This window comes from Ovis aries, chromosome 13 (genome assembly GCF_016772045.2).
Source record: "Ovis aries strain OAR_USU_Benz2616 breed Rambouillet chromosome 13, ARS-UI_Ramb_v3.0, whole genome shotgun sequence".
Lineage (NCBI taxonomy): Eukaryota > Metazoa > Chordata > Mammalia > Artiodactyla > Bovidae > Ovis > Ovis aries.
In genome coordinates, this window is record NC_056066.1 from 63,506,836 (window position 1) to 63,534,601 (window position 27,766).

Here is a 27,766-nt window from a genome sequence, read left to right on the forward strand (position 1 = left end):
GACTGGCGCGAGTTACCAGGCGACGCCGTGCGCCGGCAAGCTGGGACTTGTAGTCCGCCCGGAAGAGGCAGGCGCTAGCGCGGCGACTGCCCAGCGACCCCTGCGCGTGCGCGACGCTGAGGAAGCCGGCCCGGAAGGTTCGACTTTGCCGGTGGCTGTTCTTATCTCCGCTTTTGGAGGAGCAGGGAACCCAAGCTGTTCAGCGTTTCTTGTGGCGTGAATTCGGGGCGGTTTCTCCTGAGTTAGGGAGGTGGGTGAGGCATTCAGTAATATGAACTCTTTGGGGCTTTAATTTCTCTGCTACCCCCTCCACCGTGTCCCATGGGGTATGCTAGTGTTTGAGTAACTCGAAGTTGGAAGCGGAGGCGCTCAACTCACTGAGGGGTTTTACTTCAGAAATCTAACCCAACAACCTGGATTTCAGTCTGGGAGGTCGGAAACCAAAAGCCTCCTCCCTGTAGACGGGAAAGGAGACATCTCATGAGGAGAAACGGCCTGGCAAGAGGCATTCTGTCCGGAAACCTCAAAATCCTTGTTTGTAAAGACTGCGAATGCGTGGGTGCAATTCCCCTTGAGGCATAATAGAAGCAGTGAGCCTTTGGGGCTCTATTGTCAGTGCCCCCCAGCCGAAGACCACCCAGAACACTCGTCTTGTTGAACAAAGCTGGGCTTATTGTCTCATAAGCAGTGGAGGCATAGCCTGAGGTGCAGGGGGCATGTCAGGAAGAAGGGTGCTGGAAAGAATTTACAGGGTCGGAGCTTGTATTAGGTAATTTGGGGGAGGGTTCCAGGAAGCAGGCCTCTCAGGATTGGATGCTGTTAAGGAGCTGAAGGTAATTCTGATAGGTATTTTAGTAATTCTTTCCTAAAAAAGGGAGAAGAACCAAGAAACCAAGAGTGGCTAAAGCTGTGATTGGTTAAGAAGCTGCAGTCCCCCAGCCAGGTTAGGGGGGTATTTGGGGGGTGTGTGTGTGTGTGGGGGGGGGGGTGTTTGGGGCAATGTTCTTGTTCGTTTGTTAGGTGGTTTTGTTTTGGTCTTGATCCATCATGGTCACAGAGTGGCTTTTCTGAAATTGTATTCAATAGGGCAGCATATCCTAGTTGATAACACTAGCCTAGCTCCCCCTATTCAGGAGCTGCTTTTGTCCCTCTCACTGTGCTTCCTATCACTTAGTATATGGTCCCTTCTTGAGGCCTCAAAACAACTGTGTGAGACAATCCACAATTGGTTAGCACTCTCCATTGCATGCTAGTCTGTAATTTAAGCATGGTAGGTAAAATAAGGCTCTTGCCTCCAAGGAGCCTATAACTCAGTGAGAATGATCCAAGTCTAGGCAACCTGATGTCAGTGGCTGTTGCTTTACCACCTTGAGAATCTGTATCCTAAGGAGGCTGCACTGCCTCTTCAGTAATTTTCAGCTACTGATAATCTGCATATCAGGATTTCTCAGTAGCAACACCATCAGTGTTTTAGGCCATTCTTTGTTGTGTGCTGTTTTTTGTGCAGTATAGGATGTTTAGCAGTATCCCTGACCCGTGTCTACTAGATGCCAGTGGCACCCTTCCCATGATTGTAAAAACCAACAATGTCTCTGCTGCTGCTGCTGCTAAGTCGCTTACCCCATAGACAGCAGCCCGCCAGGCTCCCCCGTCCCTGGGATTCTCCAGGCAAGAACACTGGAGTGGGTTGCCATTTCCTTCTCCAAAGCATGAAAGTGAAAAGTGAAAGTGAAGTCACTCAGTCGAGTCCGACTCTTAGTGACCCCATGGACTGCAGCCTACCAGGCTCCTCTGTTCGTGGGATTTTCCAGGCAAGAGTACTGGAGTGGGGTACCATTGCCTTCTCCAACAATGTCTCTAGACCTTACCAAATCACCTCTGGTTGAAAGCCATTGTTGAGTACCGTTTATATTCTCTTGGTCTCTGAGAGGTAAAAGATATTTGGGGCATGACAGTCCCCAAATCATTTTGAGCGAGCAGACCTTGAAGAGGAGAGAAGGAAACAATAGAGAAGACCGAAGTTTCTGAAAAGTCCATTCAAGTAGGAGAATGAAGATCTGAGACAAAGAAAAGACAAGTGGGAAAACATAAGAGAAATTAGGTAGAGGTAGAGAGGAGCTCATAGGCAATCACTCTTAAGTTACTTAGTTTGGCCAACCAAGTTGGGTCACATTAACAAAGGCACATTAACAAAGTTTTAATGAGGCCTTACTCTACTGCCATTCCCTGTTTGGAAAATGCTGGTCTGCTTAGCAAATAGTGTTGATCATTTTTGTGAAAAGATTTTTCTGTTACAGCCTGGTACCAGATATGACCTCTCTGAACTGGCTGCTTGCAAGAGACTTTCTTCAGAGATTTCAGGCTACCCTTAAGGTAATAGTTTGTTTTCTAGGGAAAGCCAAGAATCCCTGGGAAGCGGACAGAAGTCAGAAAGCAGTGGTAGCTAAGTGTTTCCAGGTTTTCCAAGAGATAGATCCTGCTTAGATTAAGCTAATAAGTACATCAACACAACAGTAATTTGTATTTTCCTAACCTCTTTCATCCAGGAATCTGTAAAACATCAGTTCAGTTCAGTTCAGTCGCTCAGTCGTGTATGACTCTGCAACCCCATGAACTGCAGCACTCCAGGCCTCCCTGTCCATCACCAACTCCCAGAGTCTACCCAAACCCATGTCCATCGAGTCAGTGATACCATCCAACCATCTCATCCTCTGTCGTCCCCTTCTCCTCCTGCCCTCAATATATCCCAGCATCAGAGTCTTTTCAAAGGAGTCAGCTCTTTGCATCAGGTGGCCAAAGTATTGGAGTTTCAGCCTCAGCGTCAGTCCTTCCAGTGAACACTCAGGACTGATCTCCTTTAGGATGGACTGGTTGGATCTCCTTGCAGTCTAAGGGACTCTCAAGAGTCCTCTCCAACACCACAGTTCAAAAGCATCAGTTCTTCGGCATTCAGCTTTCTTTATAGTCCAACTCTCACATCCGTACATGACTACTGGAAAAACCATAGCCTTGACTAGACGGCCTTTGTTGGCAAAGTAATGTCTCTGCTTTTCAATATACTATCTAGGTTGGTCATAACTTTCCTTCCAAGGAGTAAGCATCTTTTAATTTCATGGCTGCAATCACCATCTGCAGTGATTTTGGAGCCCCCCAAAATAAAGTCAGCTACTGTTTCCCCATCTATTTCCCATGAAGTGACTGGACCAGATGCCATGATCTTCGTTTTCTGAATGTTGAGCTTTAAGCCAACTTTTTCACTCTCTTTCACTTTCATCAAGAGGCCCTTTAGTTCCTCTTCACTTTCTGCCATAAGGGTGGTGTCATCTGCATATCTGAGGTTATTGATATTTCTCCCGGCAATCTTGATTCCAGCTTGTGCTTCTTCCAGCCCAGCGTTTCTCATGATGTACTCTGCATATAAGTTAAATAAGCAGGGTGACAATATATAGCCTTGACGTACTCCTTTTCCTATTTGGAACCAGTCTGTTATTCCATGTCCAGTTCTAACTGTTGCTTCCTGACCTGCATACAGATTTCTCAAGAGGCAGGTCAGGTGGTCTGTATTCCCATCTCTTTCAGAATTTTCCACAGTTTATTGTGAAACATAGACATTTATTAATTTTTCTATCATAATGGTGAGGAAAATCATGTGATTCTTCATTTTATAGATACAGAAGCTAAATTATGAATTCTACAAAAAAGTAGTGAGAAATCCAGAACAGCCTACTGGAATCTTCATTCTGAGCCATTCTTGATGCTCAGCACCACCCCAAATCTCCAACTTCCCAGTAGTAAGCTACTGATGATAATGCTTCAATTGTATACTAAATTTATGTTTTCATAGGCTTTAAAATATTCCTTAGTCTCTTGTCTTGACCCATAAAATAGCAGGCCTATAGAGGCTATGACTTAAAATTAAATCATGACAGTACTTGAACAGAACCCAGATCTCATGATCTTTAGTTCAGTACTCTGTCTTCTGAAGTAAGCCCATATATCCTTTTTTTTTTTTTTTAAGCCCATATATCCTTGTAGGTGATGTTTAAATTACAGAAAACATAATTAAGATAGAAAGTCTAGTCCATAGAGAAATCTAGACCTATTCAGTTCTTTTCATTCATTACATGGGACTTTTACAAGTTAGCTTTGATGAGTAAAGAGAAAGTCACTGAGATAGTAATGAAAAGCATTTAGTAACTCAAATTTATTTTGGGGTTGATGTATTAGACAGAAGGTATTGTGAGCACCATGCCCTCACCCAAAGAAATCTTACATAGTTTATCCTTTAAGAACTACACTAACAGAAATGAATTCTTGATTATTTAATCATACATAGAAATGACTTATGAGATACTGTATCACAGATTTAGAAGTCCAGTCTAATGAAAATACTGGCTCCAAATATCATCATTATGTCAGTGATTCTCAAATCCATTATTTCCAACCCAAACCTCTCAATTCTAGCCTCATGGTCCAAGTGCATATTTCTTTACATTTGCTTGTCTCACAGAGGTCTCAGAGTCACTGTGTTTATAACAACTTGAGTATTTCCCACTGCAAATCTTCCCCATCTCAATTAACAAGGCACTGCTCTCTACCCAGTTGCTTAAGTTAGAAATCCAGGAGTTAACTCAGTTCCTTCCTTTTCATCACTTCATCCAATTCGTTATCAAGTCTTATTGAGTCAGTGTCCAAAATCTGAGTCAGCCAGTTCTGTCTCCACTGCCACTAGCCTGGTGCAGGTAATTGTCATCTCTTTCTTGGATATTGCAACTTGCGTTTTTCCTTCATAACACTTACCACAATTTGTTTGATTTATTGGTTGGTTTTTTACTTGTGATTTAATAATCTCACTTTGCTACCAGAATGTAGTGAAAGATGTGTATTGTAGTGCTTGAGGTAGGTAAAAAATCTAATTCACTCTGAAATCCCCAGCACTTAGCAGATTGCCAGGTTCATTATGGGCACTTAAATATTTGGTGAATATTTATTGAATTTATGGATGAAAATCCAATAGTATCCAAAATTTTAACACAATTTTTACAGTGAGATAGTTAAAATTAGAGCCTTTATTTAATAACATATGGTAAAAATGACTGAACCTTATATAATTAAAATCAATAATATAATAAGTCTGAAAGAATGTATAAGAATTGAAATGATTCTCTTGGAATCCAGAAAGAGAAATCTCCCAGGATTTGGCCATGCTTTTCCATCTAGCAAAGTTCAGGATAGAGAAATTATAAGTGCAAAGAACATTGTTAAGCTAGTCAATGTACTTGTCTAAAGTACACTTGTTCTGGAGCATGGATAACTTCTTAGGGTTTACCTGGGACCTGAATGAAATGGACCTTAAAACCATCCACTTCTTTTTTTCTGATCATTGAATGCACAATGTTTTTATTCCCTAAAACATTTACATGGGGAAGGGAATGCTCTGGGCAGCAAACACAAATATTTTAGTCCCTGAAAAAATATATTCCATGCCAGAATGTAACTCTGTGGAGGCAGGAGATTGTTCATCAAAGCTGTGTCCCCAAAACCTACAACAGTGCTTAACACAAAGTTTTTCCTCATCCTCCATATTCATCTGACCTCTAGCCAGTAACTGACTACCACTTCAAGCATCTCGACAACTTTTTGCAAGTAAGATGCTTTCCAAGTGTTTGTTGAATCCCAAAGCATGGATTTTTACACTACATGAGTAAACAAACTTATTTCTCGTTGGATAAAATGTGTTAATTGTAATGGTTCCTATTTTGTTTAATAAAGATGTGTTTGAGCCTAGTTATGATTTAAAATTCATGGTCTGAAACATATTTTTGCCAGTGAGAAATAAGTTTGTCTACTCCTGTAGCATAAAAATCCATGCTTCAGGATTTGACAAACTCTTGGAAAGCATTTTCCCTGCAAAAAGTAGTTGAGATGCTTGAAGAAGTAGTAGTTGGTTGGCTAGAGGTTAGGTCAATATGGTGGATGAGGCAAAACTTTGTAGCTCAATTTGTTCAACTTTTGAAGCATTGGTTGTAGAACGTGTGGTCGGGTGTTGCCATGGAGAAGAATTGGGCCCATTCTGTTGATCAAGGCCACCTCCAGGCCTTGCAGTTTTTGGTGCGTCTCTTCAATTTGCTGAGCATACTTCTGATGTAATGGTTTTGCCAGGATTCAGAAAGCTGTAGTGGATCAGACAGGCAGCAGACCACCAAACAGTGACCATTACCTTTTTTTGGTGTAAGTTTGGCTTTGGGAAGTGCTTTGGAGCTGCTTCTCTGTCCAGGCACTGAGCTGGTCATTGCCAGTTGTATAAAATCCACTTTTCATCATCTGTTACAATCCAATCAAGAAATGATTTATTGTTGCATAAAATAAGGGGAAATGACACTTCAAAATGATGATTTTTTTGATTTTCGATCAGCTCACTGAAGCTTACACTTAGGAAGCTTTTTCACCTTTCCAATTTGCTTCAAAAGCTGTATGACGTTAGAATGGTTGATGTTGAGTTCTTCGTCAACTTCTCATGTCAGAGGATTAGCTTCAGTGATGGCTCTCAGTTGTCATTGTCAACTTCTGATGGTTAGCTGCTACACTCCTCATCTTCAAGGCTCTCATCTCCTTTGCAAAACTTCTTGAACCACTGTTGCACTGTACTTTGATTAGCACTTCCCTGGCCAAACGTGTTGTTGATGTTGCAAGTTGTCTGTACTGCTTTATGACCCATTTTCAACTGGAATAAGAAAATCAGTTGTATTAGCTTTTTGTCTAACATCATTTCCTCAGTCTAAAATAAATATAAAATAAACAGCAAATAATTTCATTAGCAAAAAAACATAAAGCAAGATATACACATTAAAGTGATATATAACATATCCACATTTATTTAAGAATGTATTCCAATATCAAACAGCACAGTTCAACAATGCAAATACCGCAATTACTTTTGCACCAACCTAATACCCTGCAGAAAGTGAAAATGTTAGTTGCTCAGTTGTGTCCAACTCTTTGGAAACCCAAGGATTGTAGTCTGACAGGCTTCTCTGTCCATGGGATTCTCCAAACAAGGACACTGAAGTGGGTTGCCATTCCCTTCTCCAGGGATATTCCCAACTCAGGAATCAAACCCCAGTGTCCTGCATTGCAGGCAGGTTCTTTACGGTCTGACCCACCAGGGAAGCTTTCAGAGTTTCCTTTAAAAAAAACTAATCATGCTCCTCCCTTTCCTCAGTTCAGTTCAGTCGCTCAGTCATGTCCGACTCTTTGCAACCCCATGAATAGCAGCACGCCAGGCCTCCCTGTCCATCACCAACTCCCAGAGTTCACTCAGACTCACGTCCATCGAGTCAGTGATTCCATCCCGCCATCTCATCCTCTGTCGTCCCCTTCTCCTCCTACCCCCAATCCCTCCCAGCATCAGAGTCTTTTCCAGTGAGTCAACTCTTAGCATGAGGTGGCCAAAGTACTGGAGTTTCAGCTTCAGCATCATTCCCTCCAAAGAAATCCCAGGGCTGATCCCCTTCAGAATGGACTGGTTGGACCTCCTTGCAGTCCAAGGGACTCTCAAGAGTCTTCTCCAACACCACAGTTCAAAAGCATCAATTCTACAGAGCTCAGCTTTCTTCACAGTCTAACTCTCACATCCATACATGACCACTGGAAAACCATAGCCTTGACTAGTCAGACCTTTGTTGGCAAAGTAATGTCTCTGCTTTTCAATATGCTATCTAGGTTGGTCATAACTTTTCTTCCAAGGAGTAGCATCTTTTAATTTCATGGCTGCAGTCACCATCTGCAGTGATTTTGGAGCCAGAAAAATGAAGTCTGACACTGTCTCCACTGTTTCCCCATCTATTTCCCATGAAGTGACTGGACCAGATACCATGATCTTTGTTTTCTGAATGTTGAGCTTTAAGCCAACTTTTTCACTCTCCTCTTACTTTCATCAAGAGGCTTTTAGCTCCTCTTCACTTTCTGCCATAAGGGTGGTGGTATCTGCATATCTCAGGTTATTGAGATTTCTCCTGGCAATCTTGACTCCAGCTTGTGCTTCTTCCAGCCCAGCATTTCTCATGATGTACTCTGCATATAAGTTAAATAAGCAGGGTGACAGTATACAGCCTTGATGTACTCCTTTTCCTATTTGGAACCAGTCTGTTGGTCCATGTCCAGTTCTAACTGTTGCTTCCTGACCTGCATATAGGTTTCTCAAGAGGCAGGTCAGGTGGTCTGGTATTCCCATCTCTTTCAGAATTTTCCACAGTTTATTGTGATCCACACAGTCAAAGGCTTTGGCATAGTCAATAAAGCAGAAATAGATGTTTTTCTGGAACTCTCTTGCTTTTTCCACGATCCAGCAGATGTTGGCAATTTGATTGCTGGTTCCTCTGCCTTTTCTAAAACCAGCTTGAACATCTGGAAGTTCATGGTTCACGTATTGCTGAAGCCTGGCTTGGAGAATTTTGAGCATTACTTTACTAGCATGTGAGATGAGTGCAGTTGTGTGGTAGTTTGAGCATTCTTTGGCGTTGCCTTTCTTTGGGATTGGAATGAAAACTGACCGTTTCCAGTCCTATGGCCACTGCTGAGTTTTCCAAATTTGCTGGCATATTGAGTGTAGCACTTCACAGCATCATCGTTCAGGATTTGAAATAGCTCAACTGGAATTCCATCACCTCCACTAGCTTTGTTCGTAGTGATGCTTTCTAAGGCCCACTTGACTTCACATTCCAGGATGTCTGGCTCTAGGTGAGTGATCACACCATCATGATTATCTTGATTATCTGTTACCTTCAGTATAATATTTGTTCACAGTCTACCTCTCCAGCTCCCCTCATTTCTCTACTCACTATCCTTACTATTCCTTATCATGAATTGTGAGAGTTGGACCATTAAGAAGGCTGAGTGTCGAAGAATTGAGGCTTTCAAACTGTGGTGTTGGAGAAGATTCTTGAGTCCCTCGGACAACAAAGAGATCAAACCTGTCAATCCTAAAGAAAATCAACCCCGAATATTCAGTGGAAGAACTGATGGTGAACTTTCAATACTTTGGCCACCTGATGCAAAGAGCCAACTCATTGGAAAAGACCCTGATGCTGGGAAAGATTGAGGGCAAGGGGAGGAGTGAGTGACAGAAGATGAGATGGTTGGATGTCATCACCAACTCAATGAACATGAGTTTGAGCAAACTCAGGGAGATAGTGAAGGACAGGGAAGTCTGGCATGCTGCAATCCATGGTGTTTCAAAGAGTGGGACATGGCTTAGCAGCTGAACAACAATAGCAGTCATGTATTTTAAGATGCAGCTACACTAAATCCCTTAATGTTCCTTGAACATGCTGTTTTCCTGACTAGAAATGTTCATCCCTTCTCTTCCCATCTGATTAACTCCTCCTGCCATCCTTTAAGATTCAGCTTGTTTAGTTGCCCAATCATGTCTGACTCTCTTGCAACCCCGTGGATTAGTATTTCCCAGGCAAGAATACTAGGGTAGGTTGCCATTTCCTTTCTATAGGGGACCTTCCCGACCTAGGGGTTGAACCCACATCTCATGCATTGCAGGCAATTCCTTACCACTGAGCCACTGGGGAAGCGAAGATTCAGCTTAGATGTTGTGTTTTAAAGGAAGCCTATGATTTCCTCAAGCTTCCCCAGTAGCTCAGTGGTAAAGAAACCACTTGCAATGCAGGAGACAAAGGTTTGATCCCTGGGCTGAAAAGATCCCCTGGAGGAGGAAATGGCAACCCACTCCAGTATTCTTGCTGGGAAAATCCCATGGACAGAGGAGCCTGGCAGGCTACAGTCTGTGGAGTCAGAGTCGGACACAACTAAGCACAAACATTTCCTTGGAGTGGGGGGAGCAGGGAAGTTCTCTCATTACTACAGCCTGTATAAAATCATATTGTGGCTATCTTTGAGATCCTTGAGGGCAGGATCTGTGTTTTATTCATCCTTCTTTGCTTTTGTGGTGCCAGCACATGTTTGTGAATGCAAGAACCCAGATGGGATGATAGGTATGAGCACTCATAACTAATTTACAAAGTCTTAGTCTTGAATGTTGCCTTCTTCCCAAGAGAAAGTAGGAAACTTCCCAGCTGTATTCTGTTTGAAATAATTGGGTATGAACATAGTCTGGAGAGAAATATGCTTCTTAAACTCCTTTTGTGAATCATTGTAAAAGTAGGTGATAACAGTCTTTTTGGTACATCAGCAGGCCCTTAGAAAGGACTGATTTCGTGTACCATGTACTTAGTGGGCACCTTGGATTATCATGTCTCATTTCTCCCTTGCTCTTGAGAGACTTTGTAATCCCAACACCCAGCACAGTATTTAGCCCTTATTGTGCAGCACAATAAATGTTTGTTGAAAGAATGCATAAATTAAAAAATGAAATAATAATATAAAATATCTCAAATAATTTAAACCCTGTGTTTTAAAATGTTTGAGGTGCTCTTTAAAGCCTTTTCTAATCAGCCCGACCTATTATAATTTTACCCTTCTCTGTTTTCATGATAATACTCATCATATAGACTATGGACTTCCCAAGTGGCACAGTGGTAAAGAATCTACCTGCCAGTGGAGGAGACAGAGGAGATGTGGGTTCAATCCCTGGGTTGGAAAGGTCCCCTGGAGAAAGGAAAGGACAGCCCATTCCAGTATTCTTGCCTTGAAAATTCCATCGACAGAAGGAACCTGGCAGGTTACAGTTCATGGGGTCACAAAAGAGGCAGACATGACAGAGCGACTGAGCACACACATGTAGACTATGCTGTTTGCACTGCTGTTTATTTTTAACTAACTGCATATGAATAATTTTATAAACTTTCCAGCTAGATTATAAAATCCTTGAGGGCAATGACTGTACTGTTGCCTCCTACAGTGTTTTAAATCTAGTAGGATGTTAATGCTGTAAATTGTGTTGTAACATAACTCGGGGTTACTTAGTGTGTTGGCATCTCTACAGAAGGCTTCGAAACTCTTATGAAAACCACAGTGAGTTACCACCTTGCACCCCCTGGAATAGCTATTAGGGGAAAAAAAAAGAAAAATGATGAGTGTTAACAAGAATGTGGAGAAATTGGAACCCTTGTGTACTTTGGGTTAAAGTGTAAAATGGTGTAGCCACTATGTATAGCTGTTCCTCAAAACAATATGGTGGTTCCTCAAGAAATTGAAAATTGTATTATGATATGGTACAGCAATACAATTGTGGGTATATATCCAAAATAATTGAAATCAGAGTCACAAAGAGATATTTGTATTCCAGTGTGTGCTGTGCTGTGCTCAGTTGCTTCAGTTGTGTCCAATTCTTTGTGACTTATGGACTGTAGCCTGCCAGGCTCCTCTGTTCATAGGATTCTCCAGGCAAGAATACTGGAGTGGGTTGCCATGCCCTCCTCCAGGGAATCGTCCCGACCCTGGAATCAATAGCAGCATTATTCACAATAGCCAAAGAGCCAGGCAACCTAGATGTCCGTTCATGAATAAATAAACAAAATGTGGTATATACATGTAATGGAATATTATTCAGCCTTAAAAAGAAGGAAATTCTGACATGCTGTACCATGGATGAACCTTGAGGACATTATATAAGTGAAATAAGCCAGTCACAAAAAGATAAAAATTTATATGTAGCACCTAGGGTAGAGTCATAGAAAGTAGAAAGGTGGTTGCCAGAGCCTGGGGAATGAGGGAGAATGGGAATTGTTTTTTAGTGGGTATAGAGTTTCAGTTTTGCGGGCTGAAAAGAGTTCTGGAGATTAGTTGCACAAAGAGGTAAATGTACTTAATTGTACACAAAAGATTATTAAGATGGTAAATTTTATGTATATTTAACTAAAACTTCTTTTTTTAAAAAAGCCCTGAATAGGGAGTCAAAAGTCCAAGGCTGAAATTCCTGATTGTTCCTTGACACCTTGAGCAAGTCGCTTTTTCACTCATGCCTTGATTTTTTCATCTTTAAACAGGATGATAAAGCCTTCCAAGTTTCTGGGTTTATGTAAGAATCAAATAGAAAAAAAAAAACAAAACTATAACTCTTTAAGATAATTTTTTTGAGTAGTAGTTCCATTGTTCCAAAGTCCTTGATCTCCTTTAATATTCATTACAAATTTTATGTCTTCCTTCGTAACAAAATATTCTTAAAGAGGTCTCAGTAATAACCTATTGCCACTTCAAAGAATATGTATGCTGGGTTCTTTCAACTTGGGCTGCTCACCTTATAATTTGGTCCTGGGAAAAGAGCAAATAAAAAGCTTTTATGAGGACTATTGATGATTTCAGATACTAATTACTAATGTGGTTTAGCACTGTGTGTTAGTCGCTCAGTCATGTCCAACTCTTTGTGACCCCATGGACTGTAGCCCGCCAGGTTCCTCTGTCCATGGAATTCTCCAGGCAAGAATACTGGAGTGGGTTGCTATTTCCTTCTCCAGGGGATCTTCCCAACCCAGGGATTGAACCCACATCTCTTACGTCTCCTGCACTGGCAGGCGAGTTCTTTACCACTAGTGCCACCTGGGAAGCCCATGTTACACGCATTTATCTCATTTAATCCTTACTACAGTGTTGTCGGGTTCGTAATATCATACTCATTTTATAAACAGGGAAAACAAAGCTGAGAGGTTAAGTTACTTACCCAAGATCACACAATGAATGACAGAGATGAAGTCAGATCTAGGTCTGTATTGACTCTGAAGTCCGTACTCTTTCTACTCTGCTACACTGCCTCTCTCTCAAAATATATTTGACTATGCCAAGTTAATGATAAATGTTATATATTTGATGTATATTCATACATTTATATCAGTTATCTTACCTTAGTCATTGCAAATAAGATAGGCTGTGATAGGGACGATTATCACCAGTTTATAGATGATGAAACATTTGTAACTTAACTAACACCAACATCAACCAATCAATCAATAATAATACCAGGACTTGAAAATAGATACTACAGTTCTCAGACCCATATTTTTCCGTATCACCTTCATGAGAGCAGAACTTTATCTCTGAGTTTTTTGTTTCTGACATTTTTTTTATGGGAGCAAAAGAGTGAGCGTCTTGTGGGTCCTGCAATTCTCAGTGTACACGAACAGATTAACGTCTTCATCCCTTTTCTCTCTCCCACTCACTAAAATGATGAGTTAATATTTTTAATGTTATCAGTCCACAAAGAAAGGGAATAAGAAAGATGACAGCACTTTGGAAGCTGGAAGGTTGAGCTGAGGAAACAGAATTCCAAATATATAGGAAGGGTGCACTAACAAGAGGCAAGCAGGTTCTCATCGCAGAACACTAAGACACCAGGAATGAAAGATACTGTGGCATCAGAGACATGCAGTGGTCTAAAAGTGGGGGATTGGCTGGAAGTCTATTTAAGAAGTTGGACTACGAGGCCCCTTCCTCATCGTGCTCAGTTAGGCAATTACTCCTCTATCTCCCTGGTTTATTCTGTGAAAACTGAGTTTGAAAATCTCCAGACTGGGATAGCGGTTAAAGATCACAGCTGAGGAGCTGGGGCAGGAAGAATACCACACTGAAAACAGAGATCAGAGGGATACCTACATGCTGAATGATGAAACTTGCCCAGCCCTCTTGCTCTATTTCACTCCAAGGATGCTGACACCAAGGCTTATATTCTCCAGGCAGGATAGCTGAGAATTAGTTCTGAGGGAAACCTAAAATTGAATAATCCCAGAAGAAATAGATATGAAGAATGATACTTGAGGGTCTCCCAACAAAACATGTATCCCTACTTAATTAACCTGCAATGAAACCCACCAACTGACAGACTCTTCCAGTTAACATAGACCTTCCCAATACCTTTGTAATGACACATTTTTAAATATGAAAGGACAGCAAAGGATCACCAGATAGCTGAGATAAACCTTCACCAAGAAAGACAGCAAATCAAAATGGAAAACAGGCAATATGGAAAGCAGGATATTTTTTGAAAACAATAAGCATCTTTTGCCTCTGATAGTGTAAAATAGTGCATCTATCAAGCAAAGACAGGATGCTCCTCCCCCAAAAAGGAGCAGAGAATAATAGCTCTGGGAAAGTTTTTAAGTAGCAAAAATAATTAATAGAAGTATTAATATATAAAATTGAGGAAATCTCTCAGAAAAATAAAACAAAAATTAAAGAAAACAATTGGAGAATAAATCCATAAAGTCCAACACTAGGCTAACTGGAGTTTTAGGAATGGAGGAGAAATGAAGGGATAGAAATTATCAAAGAAATTACAATATCTCTGATAACTGAAGGACATGAGTTTCCAGATTGACAGAGACTGCTGAGTGCCCAGCATAATGAAGGGGGAAAAATCAAAAGTACTACGTCACATTGTCATGAAATTTCTAAACACAAGGGTTAAAGAGAAGATCCAAAAATCTTGTTGACAAGAGATGAAGAGGGAGTGGGGAAAGGTGAATGGATTATTCATAAAAGAATAGGTAATGAGAATAGCGTATTTCTTAATATTGACAGTAGTGGTTAGAAAACAATGAAACAGCACTTTCAAAATTCTGAGAGAAAATTATTTTCAACCTAGAATTCTACACTAAATCATGTTATTAATCAAATGTGAGGGACAAAGATATTTTCTTGCATGCAAAAAAATTTACTAACCCCCACTTTTCCTGGGGGCACTACTGGAGGATGTACTCTACTGAAACAATTTCAGGTTTTAGGTTTTAGGAAAGAGGGGATCACCCTAGGAAAGGCAAAAGGAAGTTCTAAGATGACACTTGTATAGAGCAGACTTAGTGAGGGATAGTCCAGACTGAAGGAAGGAGTGCTGCATGGGAGTTTTTCCATGGTTGAGTTCAAAATAATTCATTTTTACTTTTCTGTTGGAAGGTCTGAGACAGTGATAATGATGCAGAAATTTTGTCAAATAGAAAACAGAGGCAACTATTAATTGTAAGACAAAAAGTTGCGTAAGAAAGGAAATATAATCATAATCCAGTTAACTGATCCAGAAGGAAAACACACAAGAGTCATAATAAGGTTAACATGAAACACTGATTTAATTTGAAATATTGTGATATAACAGTATTGAGAGGCTGAAGGGAGGAAAAACGTAGTGTTGGATCTTTAAGATCTTTATCTTTTCTATTAGGTACTGTTAAAAATTTACAAATCAAGAACTGGCAGTAAAAATATTTAATTTGGGAAAATGTTGGTAAACATGAAAAAAAAAAAGCCACCAAATAAGTTTGGGAGGGTATCTCAAGCTTTGGTGAGGCCACCACTTTTTTAAGACTGTGTGTGTGTGAAAATATACTCCGTTGTGCTTTGTTATGAGCCTTGTAGTTCCACAAGACTTTTTTTTTAACCAAAGACTTAAAATATTTGCATGTATTACCTTGATAAACATCAAAAATATCAAAGGTAGAGAAGGAGAGAGAGAAAGAAAATCTTTAGTGTCTATCCAGACCTATGATATGAAATGACATTTTGAATTTTCTTTATAGAAAAGTCCTGGAAGAATACTAGAAAGTTATCAACCAGATATTTCAGAAGAATAAAACTCTAATTATTTAGACCAGTTTTTAAAAGTGTCACACCTTTAGTTTGTGGTGTCACCGGTGCTGCTGCTGCTGCTGCTGCTAAGCCACTTCAGTCGTGTCCGACTCTGTGCGACCCCATAGACAGCAGCCCACCAGGCTCCCCCATCCCTGGGATTCTTCAGGCAAGAACACTGGAGTGGGTTGCCATTTCCTTCTCCAATGCATGAAGGTGAAAATTGAAAGTGAAGTCGCTCAGTCGTGTCCGACTCTTAGCGACCCCATGGACTGCAGCCTACCAGGCTCCTCTGTCCATGGGATTTTCTAGGCAAGAGTACTGGAGTGGGTTGCCATTGCCTTCTCCGTCACAGGTGCTTCCTACTCCCAAAATGAGAAAAATTGAGTGGAATGCTGGAGCATTATTGTCCTCTGAGTTCTAATCAGTCTTACTGGCTTTTTATTTTTTAATTGTGAAAATGAATGTCATATATCATTTCAAAAAGATGTATCCTCAAGATTAATGCTGTGACACTATCTCATGTGTGGAATTAGGAGACCTAGGTTTAAATCCCCTTTCTATGATTTGCTGGCTCTGTGACCCTAGGAATATCTTGTTTCTAGCCCTCCCATTTCTTCTGTTTACTCCAAAAGCTAAATTGCAATGGAAAATGTTCAAGAAGAATCACTTCATGCTAAATCCCTCTAATAGTAAGTATGCCCCAGTGTATTTATTAAGGATTATTCAGTCTCCTCTATTGAATTATAAGAACTTAAAAAGTACCAACTACATTTTTGCTTCTGAAATTTCCCACATCCTATTATTGTTATTTTCTCCCTCTAATAGGCACCAAATCAGTGTTGTCAGAAATTTATTGACTGTTGTTGTGAGGAGAATGTTTGTCATTAAATGTTTGTCTTGTAATTCTCTGTTTAGAAAAGACTAAAAGTCCCATATGTTTCAGGAAAATTCTATTTTCATTGTTAAATTTAAGTTTAAGTTGGACCTAAACAATAAAAACAGAAGTCTGTCTTCTTTCTTCTTCCAAAGAAAGAGTTCCTTAATGATATATATATGTATTTTGTTGTTGTTGTTTTTAAATTTTTGACCATGCTGCACATCATGTGGGATGGCATGTAGGATCTTAGTTCCCTGACCAGGGATCAAATCCATGCCTTCTGCGTTGAAAGCATGGAGTCTTAACCACTGGACCACCAGGAATTCCCATAATGGTTTGTATTTTTATAAAAAGGAAAGATTTTTAACTAAAACACTGGAGTACCCCCAAAGATTTGGCAAACTTAACTACTCTTCTTACTCATATCCATGTTCTTATGAGTATTAACAAAATAATTTTTGACTCATCTAAACAAATAAAATTGTAACGTAGAAAGATGAAGCCTAGTGAGAGAGATATGAGACTTTTTATGATCTTGAAAAGTATAGTGAGACTCAATCTGTTCAATAATACCTAGAATATTAGAACTTTAGCTCACCTTTGGTAAATTAAAATACACTTTAGGAAAATAAAAATTAAATTAAAATGCCCACTAGATAGTGGATCTTGAATTTATAAAAGTAACCATTTTGTATGTTTTCAGTTCCGTTCAGTCACTCAGTCGTGTCTGACTCTTTGCAACCCCATGAATCGCAGCATGCCAGGCCTCCCTGTCCCTCACCAACTCCCGGAGTTCACCCAAACTCATGTCCATTGAGTGAGTGATGCCATCTAGCCATCTCATCCTCTGTTGTCCCCTTCTCCTCCTGCCCCCAATCCCTCCCAGCATCAGGATCTTTTCCAATGAATCAACTCTTCGCATGAGGTGGCCAAAGTATTGGAGTTTCAGCCTCAGCATCAGTCCTTCCAGTGAACAATCAGGACTGGTTTCCTTCAGAATGGACTGGTTGGATCTCCTTGCAGTCCAAGGGACTCTCAAGAGTCTTCTCCAACACCACAGTTCAAAAGCATCAATTCTTCGGCGCTCAGCTTTCTTCACAGTCCAACTCTCACATCCATACATGACCACAGGAAAAACCATAGCCTTGACTAGACGGACCTTTGTTGGCAAAGTAATGTCTCTGCTTTTCAATATGCTATCTAGGTTGGTCATAACTTTCCTTCCAAGGAGTAAGCATCTTTTAATTTCATGGCTGCAGTCACCATCTGCAGTGATTTTGGAGCCCAGAAAAATGAAGTCTGACACTGTTTCCACTGTTTCCCCATCTATTTCCCATGAAGTGACTGGACCAGATGCCATGATCTTCGTTTTCTGAATGTTGAGCTTTAAGTCAACTTTTCCACTCTCCTCATTCACTTTCATCAAGAGGCTTTTAGCTCCTCTTCACTTTCTGCCATAAGGGTGGTGTCATCTGCATATCTGAGGTTATTGATATTTCTCCTGGCAATCTTGATTCCGGGAGAAGCTTGTGCTTCTTCCAGTCCAGCATTTCTCATGATGTACTCTGCATATAAGTTAAATAGGCAGGGTGACAATATACAGCCTTGACGTACTCCTTTTCCTGTTTGGAACCAGTCTGTTGGTCCATGCCCAGTTCTAACTGTTGCTTCCTGACCTGCATATAGGTTTCTCAAGAGGCAGGTCAGGTGGTCTGGTATTCCCATCTCTTTCAGACTTTTTCCACAGTTTATTGTGATCCACACAGTCAAAGGCTTTGGCATATTCAATAAAGCAGACATAGATGTTTTCTGGAACTCTCTTGCTTTTTTGATGATCTGGTGGATGTTGGCAATTTGATCTCTGGTTCCTCTGCCTTTTCTAAAACCAGCTTGAACATCTGGAAGTTCATGGTTCACGTATTGCTGAAGCCTGGCTTGGAGAATTTTGAGTATAATTTTTCAATTAAAGCTGCATTATTATAGCTGACTGGCTTCCTAGGTATCTCAGTGGTAAAGAATCAACCTGCCAATGCAGGAGCTGCAGGAAACATGGGTTTGATCCCTGGAGGATCAAAGGGGATCCTTCCCTGGAGGAAGAGATGGCAACCCACTTCAGTACTCTTGCCTAGAAAATCCCATGGACAGAGGAGCCTGGCAGACTACAGTCCATGGGGTCGCAAAGTCATACACTACTGAGCATCTAAGGATTCACACATATTATAGCTTATATATTGAATGCTTCCTTTTGAACACTTCTAAGCTCCTTAGTATATTATTTTCCTAATCTTGTGAAATAGGTACTTAGCTCCATTTTACAAGTGAGATAATGAGCTCAAAGAGATTAAGTAACTAAATATCACTTCCAGGTATGAGCTGATCAGTTCCCAGATATTATACCTCCTTTAAATACAACTCCCCCTCCCTTTGGATAGTAGTTGTATCATACTGCTATTTCAGCCTTTGAGGATTTTTTTTTCCAGTCTGGTTCTGTTAACTCATCATTTTAGTATCATCTCCTGTCTTCATGTTATACATTAATTTTGTAGGCATAGATTATTTGCCTTTCTCTAATTTGTTGATAAAAATGTTGAAGGGGCAAAGCCAAGTGTGGTTCATTACTATAGACCTTTGTTTAAGTTCATACAATCCTTCCATCAACAACTATTCAGGCAACTGCAAATTCAACTAATTTTAATCCTTAAGTAGCAATTATTTCTCCTTTGTGTCACCACTGTTACTATGAGATAATCTGTCAAATATGAACCTGAAATTAGGATGCATCATATCTATAGGATGATGTACTTCATCTAATTGTTTGCCACCCATATAAAGAAATGTAACTCATTTGGTCTGACTTGTTTTAGTTAACTCATGCTCATTACTCTATTTTACCTTTCTCCAAGTGTTCATAAATTATCTGTTTAATTTTAGAATGCAGCAGAGAATTAAAGTCACTAACTGGGCTATAATTTCTGGTAATCGCTTTTCCCTACATATAAAGTTTGGGCTGCCTTTAGTTATCTCTAGACTCGTTACTATGCTTGATTTCCTGGTGATTACTGGCAGTACATTTTTAAGAACTATAGAATGAAATTCTAAACTGAAAAATCATAGTTTATAAAACTGCAAAACTTTAAACTATAAAAGTTGGGTTCCTTTGAAATTATTCAAAGCTCTCTTAATAGCTCCCTTCCTAAATTGTACTCCAATTCCCTTTCGATGGTGTTAAACTCATTCCAGTGTAAGATTGTTCTTGGTGGAGCCATCTGACCTGGTAGCTTTTATTGTCCTCCCACCGGTAGAATCACTTCTTAGACTCTTTTATTTTTAGCTTCCTTTAAGTATTTATCTGGTTCTTGATTTCCCAACATAGTGTTACTTCTCTTCTATTAGATAACTCTTCCCCACCTCCCTACCCCAGGCTGTACTGCATGGCATGTGGGATCTTAGTTCCACTTCCCTGCAGTGGAAGGAATCTCAAAACCACAAAAATTCCCCAGAAAAGTCTTTTAAATGAACAAACAAACAAAAAAATACCTTTAAATAGTCTTTTTCTTTTGAGAAATCTCTTTTCTTCCTCAAAGTCTCTTCCACTCAATAACCTCAATATGAATAGTCTCTTTTTCTGCTGAACCTTAGTAGTACTTTACTTATTCCTGCTTTCTTTGTGTTTTTGTCATGTTCTCTATAGCAATAGAGTTGTCTGTGTTCATTTCCTGTTTACTAGAATGTAAACCTCTTGGGACGAGATCCAGATTTTACACAGCTTTGTATTCCAGTTAGTTTAATGCCTTGCACATAATAAATGCTCAGTGATTGTTGCTGAATGAATGAATAAGCAAAAGAATAAATTGAGTCCTATTTAGTCGTGTGTTGTTGTTCGGTTGCTAAGTCGTATCCAGCTCTTTGCAACCCCGTAAAATGCAGCACTCCAGGCTTCCCTTTCCTTCTCTGTCTCCCAGAGTTTGCTCAAATTCATGTCCGTTAAATTGGTGTTGCCATCTAACCATCTCATCCTCTGTCACCTCCTTCTCCTCCTGCCCTCAATCTTTCTCAGCATCAGCTCTTTTCCAATGAGTTGGCTCTTCACATTAGGTGGCCAAAGTATTGAAGCTTCAGCTTCAGTTCTTCCAATGAATATTCAGAGGTGATTTCCTTTAGGATTGATTGGTTTGATCTCCTTGCTGAGTCTTACCCAGCACCACAATTTGAAAGCATCAATTCTTCGGTGCTCAGCTTTCTTTATGGTCCAACTCTCACATTAGTGGTGTGTTAGAGCTGCTCTTACTAGATTCTAAATGCTAATTATTAAATTTTTAGGAATTTTGCTAATAGGCTAATAAACCATTGGTAACTTGAAAACTGACCATGGTAGAAGTATTCCCGCCACTGTTCTGTTGCATAACAAAACAAAGGGTTGTTTTTTCTTTTTTCCACCAGAGAGCCAGTTATTATTAAATGTTTGTATTTTTATCAGCATTTATCAGCACACCACTGGTCCATTTCTTTCATAGTAGAAAATTTGTATATACCTCTTTTTGTTAGTATTAAAAAGCCAGAAGACTTTCTAAGCCATCTTTTCTAATCTTAACATCTTACCGATAAATTGAGATCCAAAGAAGTGAAGCAGTTTGTACATGTCATAGATTTAGATAGTAGCAAAGAAGAAACAGGATTTAAGCTCTTCAGTCTTCTGGTCACTTCTTCTCTTTATGCCACCACATTGACTTCATTTCTATGTTGTTTTCCTGTTGCTTTGTTCCTTGGTATAGCCTCAGGTAAGACCATAATATTGTTCCACACATAATAATTATTAAGGAATGTCAGTGAACAGAACACAGTTTCTCTACCTTTTGTTCCTTTTGCAGACAGATTTAAGTTATTGCATTTGTTTTTGGAGAAAGAACAGATTCTGTTCCTGAGTTTTACGAGCTAAGAAAAAAAAGTTTTGCTTTTAATGTTTCTCTGTTAAATTTTTTAATTGAGTGACAGAGATTGAATTTTGTAAAAGTATGTTTTACGACATTTAGAAACATGTTTGTAAACTTTTACTGCACATTCCCTGAGAATGATTGTGAATGCCAGGCAGCAACAATTTTGTCTCTTCCACAGTGACCTGGTTGCCCAGTAATAACTTCCTCATTGACTTGCCATGTTTTCTAAACTTCTGACCACTAGCTCAACAATCTGGGATCAAGGTATTTGTTAAAATGCGCAAATGTTACCTAGGAAGAAATGTATAAAAAGCCATTTTAGAACCCTAGAGGAATAAAAATAGGACAGATATTTTGTGATTTTGAGGGTGACTCACACACACACACGCACACACACACACAAGGGTGATAAAGAGACACCCAAGATAATATAGAAATTTCCAGTAGAATGAGCCTATTTTTGGTCATTTGTCAACTTAAAACCCATCACAGAGGATAGCATGAGAATATTGATCATAATCAATAGATTTATTGGAGACTTCAGTGAGATCCTGGAAATATGGTTAGCTTCTGAGAACACAACTAGTAAGAAACAGCCTATGCTTATCAGACCTCAATTGGAGTATCACCATTAGAAAATATGTAGACAAACTGGAACAGTGTCCAGGAGAGAATTGGGACTGAAAATCAACCTTCAGTAAGTATTTATATTCAGGCACTGTTCTTTACATTGGGATACATCAGTGAACAAAGCAAAGACCCCTCACCTTGTTTCTTTCTTTTGTTTTGTTTTTTGGTCTTAGGAGATCTTAGTTCCCCAGTCAGGGATCCAACTGATGCCCCCTACAGTGGAAGTGTGGAGTCCGAACCACTGGACCACCAGGGAATTCCCCTCCCTGTCCTTGTGGAACTTACATTTTTGTAAGGCTAGACAGAACTGTGGTGCTGGAGAAGATGAAGATCAGATCAGTCAATCCTAAAGGAAATCAACCCTGAATACTCATTGGAAGGACTGATGCTGAAGCTGAAGCTCCAATACTTGGGCCACCTAACATGAAGAACTGACTTATTGGAAAAGACCCTGATTCTGGGGGAAGATTGAGAGGAGGAACAGAAGGGGCAACAGAGGATGAGATGGTTGGATAGCATCATCAACTCAGTGGATATGAGTTTGAGCAAATTCTGGGAGATAAGTATAGGGAAGCCTGGAGTCTTATGGGATCACAAAGAGTCAGACATGACTAAGCGACTAAACAACAACAGCAAGACAGACAATAAACAAAATGATATAAACTGTAAACAATACAGTTTCTTAGAAGGTGAAAAGTGCTTTCAGTAAAAGAAAAAAATAGATATGGCAAAGTGAATCATCTCAAGAACATCAGGAAAAGTTGAAATATGATAGTTCCATTTCTTCTAAAATTGTGGATAATAATATTTACCATTGCTATAAATAATTATTGTGATACTACTTGTTAAGTACTTTGTACTATGCCTAACATACTTGACAGTGGACAGTAAAAGCTCTGCTTCACATCATCTTTACTCCAGGATCCAGGTCTTCTAACAAATATTGCCAGTTTTATGTATGAGGGAAAAGAAGCAGGCAAACCACTCACTGGCTCTTAAAGCTTTTGCCCAGAAGCCACGAATGTCACCAATTTTACTAGACCATATCACATGGTGTGATGGTTTTCAAAATATGTCCACAAATTCTTTGACACTCCTCCCTTCAGAGAGTGAAGTCTAATTCCTCTGCCCTTGTGTGTGAGATAAACTTAGTTTCTTGCTTCTGACAAATACATGATGACAGAAGTAATGATGTGTGACTTCCAAGACAAGGTCATAAAAGGCATTACAGTTTCTCTCTTGGTCTACTCACTCTGAAAGAAGCCAGCTACCATGCCATGAGGACACTCAATTACCCAAATGGTTAGACCCAGATGGTAAGGAACTTAGGCTCTTCACTAATAACTAGTGAGGATCAGAGATCTCGTGCCAATAGCCATGTGAAAGCGCTTTCCAGGAAGAGGATCATCCTGCTTCACTAAAGCTTTCAAATATCTACAGCCCCAGGAAGCATCCTTTATTAAAACTGAAGTATTAATATAATTGATTTACAATGTTATAGTAATTTAAGGTGTATAACATAGTGATTCAATATATATTATAAAATGATCACCATAATAAATATTATTTCCACATTGGAGAAGACTCTTGAGAGTCCCTTGGACTGCAAGGAGATCCAACCAGTCCATTCTGAAGGAGATCAACCCTGGGATTTCTTTGAAAGGAATGATGCTAAAGCTGAAACTCCAGTACTTTGGCCACCTCATGCGAAGAGTTGATTCATTAGAAAAGCCTTTGATGCTGGGAGGGATTGGGGGCAGGAGGAGAAGAGGACGACTGAGGATGAGACAGCAGGATGGCATCACTGACTCAGTGGACGTGAGTTTGAGTGAACTCCGGGAGTTGGTGATGGACAAGGAGGCCTGGTGTGCTGTGATTCATGGGGTCGCAAAGAGTCGGACACGACTGAGCGACTGAACAGAACTGAACTGAACATGTCACTAATAAAGTTATTACAATATTATTAACTATATTCCCTATGCTGTACATTACACCCCTAAAACTTATTTATTTTATAACTGGAAGTTTGTACTTTTAATCCCCCTCACCTATTACACTTGTTCACCTATCCACCTCCCCTGTGGCAAACACCAGTTTGTTCTCTGTGTCTGTGTCTGGTTTTGTTTCATTATATTTGTTAATTTGTTTTGTTTTTTAGATTACACATGTGAGTGAAATCAGTATGTGCCTTTCTGTGTCTGACTTATTTCTTTGGACCCATCCATGTTGTTGAAAAATGGCAAGATTTTATTCTTTTTTATGGCTGAGTAATATTCCATTGTAGGTAGATAAATAAATAAGTAGATATAGAGTAAGCAAGATGAGTAGATATATGGTAGATTAGTTCAGTTCAGTCACTCAGTCATGTCTGACTCTTTGCGACCCCATGAATTGCAGACCGCCAGGCCACCCTGTCCATTACCAACTCCCAGAGTTCACCCAAACCCACGTCTATCAAGTTGGTGATGCCATCCAGCCATCTCATCCTCTGCCGTCCCCTTTTCCTCCTGCCCCCAATCCCTCCCAGCATCAGGGTCTTTTCCAATGAGTCAACTCTTGACATGAGGTGGCCACAAAGTACTGGAGTTTCAGCTTTAGCATCATTCCTTCCAAAGACACCCAGGACTGATCTCCTTTAGAATGGACTGGTTGGAGCTCCTTGCAGTCCACGGGACTCTCAAGAGTCTTCTCCAACACCAGAGTTCAAAAACATCAATGCTTTGGTGCTCAGCTTTCTTCACAGTCCAACTCTCACATCCATACATGACTACTGGAAAACCATAGCCTTGACTAGACAGACCTTTGTTGGCAAAGTAATGTCTCTGCTTTTCAATATGCTAATCTAAGTTGGTCATAACTTTTCGTCCAAGGAGTAAGCATCTTTTAATTTCATGGCTGCAGTCACCATCTGCAGTGATTTTGGAGCCCAGAAAAATAAAGTCTGACACTGTTTCCACTGTTTCCCATCTATTTCCCATGAAGTGATGGGACCAGATGCCATGATCTTCGTTTTCTGAATGTTGAGCTTTAAGTCAACTTTTCCACTCTCCTCACTCACATTCATCAAGAGGCTTTTTAGTTCCTCTTCACTTTCTGCCATAAGGGTGGTGTCATCTGCATATCTGAGGTTATTGATCATTCTCCCAGCAATCTTGATTCCAGCCTGTGCTTCTTCTAGCCCAGCATTTCTCATGATGTACTCTGCATATAAGTTAAATAAGCAGGGTGACAATATACAATCTTGATGTACTCCTGATAAGTAGATATAAATTTCTGAATCATTGTATTTCATTGCATTTTCATTTTAAAACTCAGCATTCAAAAAAATTAGATCATGGCATCCAGTCCCATCAATTCATGGCAAATAGAAGGGGGAAAGGTGGAAACAGTGACAGACTTTATTTTCCCAGGGTCCAAAATCACTGCAGATGGTGGCTGTGGTCATGAAATTGAAAGACACTTGCTCCTTAGGAGAAAAACTGTGACAAAACTAGGCAACATATTAAAAAGCAGAGACATCACTTTGCTGACAAAGGTCCATCTAGTCAAGGCTATGGTTTTTCCAGTAGTCATGTATGGATGTGAGAGTTGGACCGTAACGAAAGCTGAGCACCGAAGAATCAATATTTTCTAATTGTGGTGCAGGAGAAGACTCTTGAGAGTCCCTTGGACTGCAAGGAGATCAAACCAGTCCATCCTAAAGGAAATCAGTCCTGAATATTCATTGGAAGGACTGATGCTGAAGCTGAAACTCCAATACTTTGGCCACCTGATGCAAAGAACTGACTCATTGGAAAAGATCCTGGTGCTGGGAAAGATTGAAGGCAGGAGGAGAAGGGGCGACAGAGGATGAGATGGTTGAATAGCATCACCAACTCAATGGACATGAGTCTGAGCAAACTCTGGGAGATAGTGAAAGACAGGGAAGCCTGGCCTGCTGCAGTTCATAGGGTTGCAAAAGTAGGACACAACTTAGCGACTGAACAACAACAGATTTTTATTCTCATTTGTTTCCAGATTCTTTAAAATGTTCTTCTTTATTTTTTCGGTGACCCATTGGTGGTTTAGTACCATGTTGTTTACACTCCACGTGTTTGTGTTTTTTTCCAATTTTTCCTTGTAGCTGATATCTGGTCTTATACTGTTGTGGTCAGTAAAGATGCTTGATATAATTTCAGTCTTCTTAATTGAAACTTGTTTGTGGTTGCTGACAAAGTTCTGTATAGTCAAAGCTATGGTTTCTTCAGAAGTCACATACAGATGTGAGAGTTGGACCATAAAGAAGGCTGAGCACCGAAGAATTGATGCATTCAAACTGTGGTGTTGGAGATGACTCTTGAGAGTCCCTTAGACTGCAAGGAGATCAAACCAGTCAATCCTAAAGGAAATCAATCCTGAATATTCATTGGAAAGACTGATGCTGAAGCTGAAGCTCCACTACTTTAGCCACCTGATGCAAAGAGTTAGAACATTGGAAAAGACCCTGATGCTGGGAAAGATTGAAGGCAGGAGGAGAAGGGGATGACAGAGGATAAGATGGTTGGATGGCCTCACCGACTCAATGGACATGGGTTTGAGCAAACTCCAGGAGATGGTAAAGGACAGGGATGCCTGGCATGCTACAGTTCATGGGATCACAAATAGACACAACTGAGCAACTGAACAACAATTATATATATACACACACACACATATATATGTATACTATATATACATGTATATATATAGTAATATGTCTTGTTTTTCTATCCATTTAACCATTATGTGTCTTGTTGAAACATTTAGTCCATTAAAGTTACTATTTGATTGATGTGTACTTATTGCCATTTTGTTAATTGTTTTTGACTTCTCTTTCAAATATGAATTAAAACTCTGCTGGGTAGAGTTGTTTTTTTGTTTGTTTTCTGTCTATGCCATGCAGCTTGTGGAATCTTAGTTCCTGACCAGGGCTCGAACCCATGTCCTCTGCAGTGGAAGAGTCCTAGTTACTAGACCACTAGGGAACTCCCCTGGGTAGAGTATTCTTGGTGGTTAAGTTTTTTTTCCTTTGATCATTTTGAGATTTTGAGTGTAGTATGTCACTTCCTTCTGACCTACAAAGATTCTGCTGAAAAGTCAACTGATTGATTGTCTTATGGGAGTTCCTTTGTTACTCCCATAGTTGCTTTTCTCGTGACACTTTTGCGTCTCTCATTTTATCTAACCTTTGCCATTTAAAATTTTGTTTATTTATTTTTTGTCTATGCTGAGTCTTCATTGCTGTGGGCTTTTCTCTAGCAGCAGCAAGCAGGGGCTGCTCTCTAGTTGTGGTATGCAGGCTTCTCTATGTGATGGCGTCTCTTGTTGCAGACCACGGGCTCTAGAGCTTGTAGGCTTCAGTAGTTGTGGCTCCTAGACTTTAGAGCACAGGCTAAATAGTTGTTGGCTCATGGACTTAGTTGCTCTTTGGCATGTGGGATCTTCCTAGACCTGGGATCAAACCCATATCTCCTGCATTGGCAGGCAAATTCTTTACCACTAAGCCACCAGGGAAGCCCTAATGTTTGCCATTTTAATTGTAATATATCTTGGTGTGACCTCTTTAGAGTTACCTTATTTGAGGCTCTTTGTGCTTCCTGAACTTGGATGTCTGTGTCCTTTCCCAGGTTAGTGAAGGTTTTAGCTATTATTTCTTCAAATAAGTTCTTTGCCTCTTTCTTTCTTCTTATTCTGGTATTCCTGTAATATAATGTTAATATGCTTGATGTTCACCCAGAAGTCTTTTAAACTATCTTTTTTTTTTTTTAATGTATACATGGCATGT

The 27,766-nt window shown here is 40.0% G+C and overlaps 1 long non-coding RNA gene across 1 annotated transcript; it reads left to right on the top strand.

The window, feature by feature from the left end:
- Positions 1–106: 106 nt before the first annotated feature.
- Positions 107–24,144, top strand: LOC105606907 (uncharacterized). Its single transcript, XR_006055772.2, has 3 exons — positions 107–250; positions 2,298–2,373; positions 22,137–24,144. It is a non-coding gene; the product is annotated as an uncharacterized LOC105606907 (long non-coding RNA).
- The last annotated feature ends 3,622 nt before the right edge of the window (positions 24,145–27,766 follow it).